The sequence below is a fragment of the Palaemon carinicauda genome, chromosome 16, assembly GCF_036898095.1.
Source record: "Palaemon carinicauda isolate YSFRI2023 chromosome 16, ASM3689809v2, whole genome shotgun sequence".
Lineage (NCBI taxonomy): Eukaryota > Metazoa > Arthropoda > Malacostraca > Decapoda > Palaemonidae > Palaemon > Palaemon carinicauda.
Genome location: NC_090740.1, coordinates 35,761,599 through 35,768,842, shown reverse-complemented (window position 1 = coordinate 35,768,842; position 7,244 = coordinate 35,761,599).

Here is a 7,244-nt window from a genome sequence, read left to right as displayed (position 1 = left end):
AAAAGATAAATACATATGTAAATGTTTTTTTTCGAAAATCCTTTTGTTTTATGACCATCTAACTACAATATACTGAAAAGCATTATATTTCGCATCATTCTTATTTAAACTGAGTATATTACGTTTAAAAGGCTCGAACCGTTGCTGGAATTTCTTAGACCTGCTCGTACGAGGACGACCAATACAACAATCCAAATGGATTCCCTTTTCCTGAAAAAAGGAAATATGCTGTCTGTATCATATATATGGGTGATGAAATTAGACTTTTTATTATTATAACAATACATAAGCAAATTGTAAAATAAAAACAATATCTCTAAAGGTATTTCTCAAAAATACTTAAAAAAAGGACTTATTAACAAAATATGGTATTTATTAAGTACAACTAATATATTATCATTTTTTTAAATTGCTGACAAACATATTCTTAAAAATATCTTTTTTTACCATTAAGTTACATCAAGATTCATATACCAAATAAATTGCTATCAATAATGCCATACAGAATTTACTTAGAGTCAGTGGGTCTTACCAGATAGCAGTGCAGAGAATTAAACGCTGACCATAGCCATTACCTATTAAATAATATACAGTAACTGTGAAACCATTACAATGGTATATGTATTTTCCTTTAGGTTTTTTTTTTACTCTTTTATTGATGGACTTGTTGAAACTGAATGAAGTATAAGTTAGACATCAGTTATCCAAACTTCCAGTGAAATCTCTCTTCCAGAAAAAGCAATCAAGCACTGCCTGTGAAGCAAGCCAAACATTTTCAGATATGTAAAGGAAGGTAAGTCCTGAGGTTACCAGGCACTCAAAACGAATACACTTCATTTTTGTATTTGCTTATTTCCTTTTTTATCGATTAGTTCACCATTCAGTTTCAAGATATGTTAACTGAATGCTTATCTTATTCAATTTAACGTCTATAGAAATCATTTTAATAAACCTCAACTTTTAGGGCATATATACTGAAGGGTAAAACTCTGACAATAAAAGATATGTTTGGAAATTTTATTCAAAAGAGGAATCTCAGCTCAGCGAGACTTCGGTTTCAGCTCTCTCTCTCTCTCTCTCTCTCTCTCTCTCTCTCTCTCTCTCTCTCTCTCTCTCTCTCTCTCTCTCTCTCTCAATGGTTGACAGACAAAGTAAGGAATATGTGAGATCACTGCAACATGATTCACAGAACATGTTAATTTTTTTTTCCTCAAAATAAGGATATATTACGTAGTATAGTTCTGGCTTGAGAAATTCTTGACATAAACATGAAAAATGGTAAAAAGGATGTTTTTTTTTTTTTTTTTTTTTTTTTTTTTGCAATTGAAGAAGACAGGCCGAATGTTCTTACTAGTAAATTTGCAATAAAGATCCATACCTAGACTTTTGAATGAATTGTATATAGTTAAAGAGGCATCCTTAATGCATACATATGGATGTTGAGGAGCAACTGTCCACATTTGATTATAATTATACTTTGAGTTTTTTAGGATTCAACTTCACGATCCATAATTTGTGCCAAGCACTAATTTTAGCTAGATCTCTATATAGAGATTCAGCAACCATAGGTTTACATTTCCGGGATAGAATTGATGAAATTATATAAAGGGAGTAGCATCACCTGCATATACAATAATCTTTTTTCTAGGCCAAATCATATAACATGCATATATAGTATGAAAAGTAATGGAACGAGAACACTATCCTGAAGAACACCAGATAATACATTCCTATAGTCAAGATGGTGTTCATCAGCAATTACTCTACAAGAGACATCCTTAATACAAACATATGGATGTTGAGGAGCCACTGTCCACGACATGATTACAATCATACTTTGAGTTTTGTTAGGGTTCTACTACACGACCCATAATTTGCACCATACACTGATTTTAGCTAGATTTCTATTTAGGGATTCAGCAACCATACGTCTACATTTTGGAGATATTATTATTATTATTATTATTATTATTATTATTATTATTATTATTATTATTATTATTATTATTATTATTAATTGCTAAGCTATAACCCTAGTTGGAAAAGTAGAATGCTATAAGCCCAAGGGCTCCAACAGGGAAAATATCTCAGTGAGTGAAGGAAACAATGAAAAATATTCTAAGATCAGTAACATTAAAATAAATTTCTCCTATATAAGCTATAAAAACTTCAAAAATTAGAAGGAAGATAAATTATATAGAATACTGTGCCTGAGTGTACCCTCAAGCAAGAGAACTGTAACCTAAGACAGTGGAAGACCATGGTATAGAGGCTATGGCACTACCCAAGACTAGAGAAAAATTGTTTGATTTTGGAGTGTCCTTCGCCTAGAAGAGCTGCTTACCATAGCTACAGAGTCCCTTCTATCCTTACCAAGAGGAAAGTGACCATTGAACAATTACAGTGTAGTAACCCTTTGGGTGAAGAAGAATTGGTGAATTGAAATAAGGGAGTAGCATCACCTACATATGCAACAAGCTTTTTTTTTTTTTTCAAGTCAAACCACATGTCATTCATATATAGTACGAAAAGTAATGGGACGAGAACACTATCCTAAGGAACACCAAATAATATATTCCTATAGTCAAGATGGTGCCCATCAACAATTACACTACAATTAATTACTTAAAAACAATAAATAATAATGTTGAGAATAGAACCACCGATTCTCATCTGCTCAAGTTTGAAAACAAGGACCTTATGGTTAACTCGGTCAAAGGTAGCACTAAAATCAAGGCCAAATTCTTAACCATAATCAAGGGATTTCTGTACAGCATTGTATATCATAAGTCGGGCATCAAATACTTCAAGGCCTTTACGAGAGTCAAACTGAAAGCTAGCTAAACATGATTACCTCTAGCATCCCTATTTACACGTTTTGCTAAAAGATATTGAAAATTTTTCGATAATATGGTAGTTATGGATATTGGGTAGTAATCAACAGGGCTACAGCTACCGCAAACATTAACCCAATGGTGTAACATTACTAATTCTCAAAAAAATGCCGAAAGAACCTTCTCTTGTTAACTTACAAAAAGTACCAGACAAATTTATAAAAAAGAAAAAAAAAAAAAAAAACAAGGGTAAAAATACTGTTTGGATGTACACCTCCATAAGCATGAAGATCCAGTTTAAGTATTTTAATTTCACGTGACTGAAAAGCTAAACGAGTTAGTTAGTTTAGCCTTAGGAAAACAGTAATGAGGAAGATCGAGTTCCTCATTGCTCATCTTACTGTCAAACACATGAACCAAAGGGATGTCTTTTCCTTTGGGCAGTCAGTGACATAGACGTCTGGTTTAAGGAGAGGAGTGCATATATAAGGGTAGGACGCCATTTATGTTCCTAGTTGTACCAAATAGAGTTTATTTTATATCTGAGCAACAGTTCCCACCTGATTAAAGTTATTTTAAGTTAAATATGATCAGTTACCTTTCCAAAAATGAGTAGGCTCCTGTTTTTTTTTTTTTTTTTTTTTTTTTTTTTTAAATTAGAACATTTACATTTATCACTGAATCAGGGTTTGCCCTTCAGTTGGGATTTTAACAAAAGAGATGGGATATGCTTATCAATTATGTCAGGAAATCTACCTTCATAGCAGGAATCGTGAGAAGCAGAGTACTCACTGTTAATATAAATTGCCCTACCCCTTGCCCTAGGAATGACATCCCGCTACAAAACTATTGCCTTCTTAAAACTTGGAATAAGCAGCATCTTAATTTTGATATTACACTATGGAATTTTAAGCATACTCCTTTTGAGACACTTTCAACTGTATTGATGACTTCTTAAAACATTTACATTTTTCTTCCATTTTTCTAATATTACATGGGATAGCTGTTTATAGCCAAAAGGAATATCAATATTAATATTTAGTTCTCATGTTGGACATATCTCTATGGATATCCATCACCCCACCCAACCCACAGATTCTTCCCAATTAATTGAGACTGATGTCCATGAGGAGCTTTGTTTTGGTTATTTTCATTGAAGTTTATACTAAATGAAGTTATTATTGAGTTTTATAGTTGATCTGTTACAATTGGATATGTGTATTGAAGTTACTATATTTTTATAACATTATCAGAAATTGATTATTCTTATTATAGTCGGGGGTGCTACAACTATCTTTGGTTAAAAGGATTCTGAATGAAATGTGCTCTGGTTAGATTAATAATGCTTAAATTTGATATCTCTAAATAATATGATGTTAAGAAAAATAGTAAAATTCTGACCATTTAGTAGAGTATATACATTGTATCTATACACTGGATTATATACCATTGATGACCCATCCACAAGATATCTCATGTCATATGTATTTATTTTGCAAAGTATTTTTGTGCATCTTAATAAGGTATGTAATGTGGCAGGATACAGACACTGTATTTTGTGGAAGAAAGCTGACTTTCTAGTAAGCTAGTAAAGGAAAAATGTATGAAGTACACATAATTTATCATTAGCATTTGATCAAGATTTTTCATGAGGACAGAGATGACGATCAAAATTTAAATTTTCAAGGGATAGAATGCCGAATACTTACAGTATGTGAAAATGTTTGTTGAGTTATAGTTTAAATTACCAATGGGATATAAGAAATCCTAGGTCTTGCAAAGCAAGCAAAAACTAAATTTAGGATAATGGTTTGAATGTAAATCTCATATTTTGTACAGCCAGAAAAAAATGTGCAGTGAATAAACAAATAAAATTCCGCCATTTAGTAACCTAAAGTTTGGATGTCTTCCATCTTAGCCTCAAAGAGATGTGCATGTGTTCTTTATAGTCATAAATGGAATTTTGTTAAATTCCTTTATCATGTACCTAAAATAAAAAAAAAATTGTCATATGATAAAATTGTTCAGTATCCAACAATACCAACTTCAGCAGGATGCAATACCAAAATGTAAAGAAGAGACAAACAGAGCAAAGATCAGAGAACTAATATATACCTAGGGATAAATTGGTCGATTTTTACAGTATATCATATTAATTGTAATCCCTACTAATCACGTTTATGCAAGTGAATCATATCCTCTTAAAAAAATTTATTGAATTCTCAAGCCTTTCGCGTTTTATGCATTCACAAGCATTTTTCTTTGATTTTTTATGAAGGAACTTTTAAACATTTTAACTAATAGCCTCGTATATAAAAATACAGCATGAAAATGTACAACGTACAAATAGAGAGAATTATTATGTAAAGATTTTTACCATGTTTATCATATTGATATATGTGGTTGTTAAGCAACCAAGATTTGCTTAGGATATAAAAGTAGACTATATTATCAAGTTTGTAGCTACCACTCTTGTGTGCTTCTGCTCGCATGATTAATAACTACTTTCCCTTTCATTTGAAGAGCCTGGGCTTCTGTTCAAAGTAACGTAGAAATATTTTTCAACCGAACAAACGTTTGTGTTGATTTCCATGATATCTTTACTCATTAGGAGTGATTCAATTTATATGATATCAATTGTGCCATTTGGTGGGTCGGGACGTTAGGTAAAACTCACAGGTATGTCCTCTTACCAGGGTAAATCCTGATATAACTGAAGTATGTATGTCTAGGTTCTAACTTCTTTTGAGTATTTGCTGATACGATTCATAGTTACCTTATTTTCATTCTAAGAGAGTGGAATTTAATTCCAATGCGTAGTAGAGATTTATTTCTATTGAACATGGTATTGTTTTCATGTTCATCATAAATGTATATATATATATATATATATATATATATATATATATATATATATATATATATATATATATATATATATATATATACATATATATATACATATATACATATATATATACATATATATATACATATATATATATATATATATATATATATATATATATGTTTATATGTTTATATGTGTGTGTCGTGAAATATATATGAGTCCTGATTATGCCCAAAATATAAAAAAAGCATAGCGATATCATAAAAGCAGGCTTTAACTCCTTGCCCACCATTCTCTATTAATAGTTATATAAGTTCATAGGAGCAAAATATCTATTATCATAGATCACAATACAGCATTGATTTTGTTAGACAGTCTCATTTCTTACAACTAACCCTCTCTCCCTTACTTTTCCTCAATGCATGGTAGATGTAAGTGTATGTCAAATGAAATGAAGACTGAATAACTTTGATTGGGAAATAAGATGCAATTCCGTTTACTAGTGGGTACGTTATGATTATCATTGCACAAGTTAACTCTTTGAAGATTCATGTTCACGTTTTATCGTTATTGGTCTTTTCTATAGATAATTTTCCTTTTCTATAAATTAGTTCAATTACTTCTCTTTTTTAGTTTTCTGTTTTACCCATTCTCTAATACGCTGCTGGTTTAATATAATGACCGGTCATAGGGATGCCTGCTTTTTCCCTTGGAACGATTAAGTACCTCTCACACTTTCATGATATTTCCATCATTCTGTCCTCATGCACTTACGTTATTCATCACCCATTCACGTAGCATAATTTACCATTCATCACATATTATCATGAGATCACTTAAGTATGACTTCAACGCAACGATTTCAGAAGTGCTGTCCCTGTTGACCGTATAAAGTAAGCACTTTATGGATCCCCAATTTCCTTGAGTAACTCATTCCAGGATAAATTATTCTCAATTCTTGAGTGTAAAATGTATATTAGAAAGCTTACATCTATTTTATTCATATCTTTTTGTGTACATTTCAGAATTTTAAAGTCCGCTATACCCAACCACTTGCGTTTTTTTTTTTCACGCAATTGTTATTTACTTCAGACAGCTAGCATTTATTTGTAGCGACACATGATTACTTTTAGTATTCGTTATGATCACCTCCCAAAACATATGCTTCTACGAAGAATCCATATTCTCGATCAGACATGGTACTTCAAGTTTTACGCATGTGTTTGATGCATGTCTGCTTTCAGAACTGTCGGAAATTATGCAGGTCAGTTGATGAGGTACCCCAATTCTAACAACCTTGATGACCTCTAGCCACATCCAGAGAGCACCTAACATCCCCTTCTCTTCACATTAATTCTATGGATGTATTTAAAGTCCTTCTTTTACTTTAGCCTGTATGTGCAGTTGTGAAGAGGCCTGAGTAACCTATCCACATACCTGTAATCTACAGCAGTCTCAGATTTTTCAGACTAAAGAGTCCCCTAAAGGATAGGAACTGTATTTAAAGTTTCATAAAAAAAAAAAAGCCTCCCAATTAACAACGATTGGAAATGGTCGCC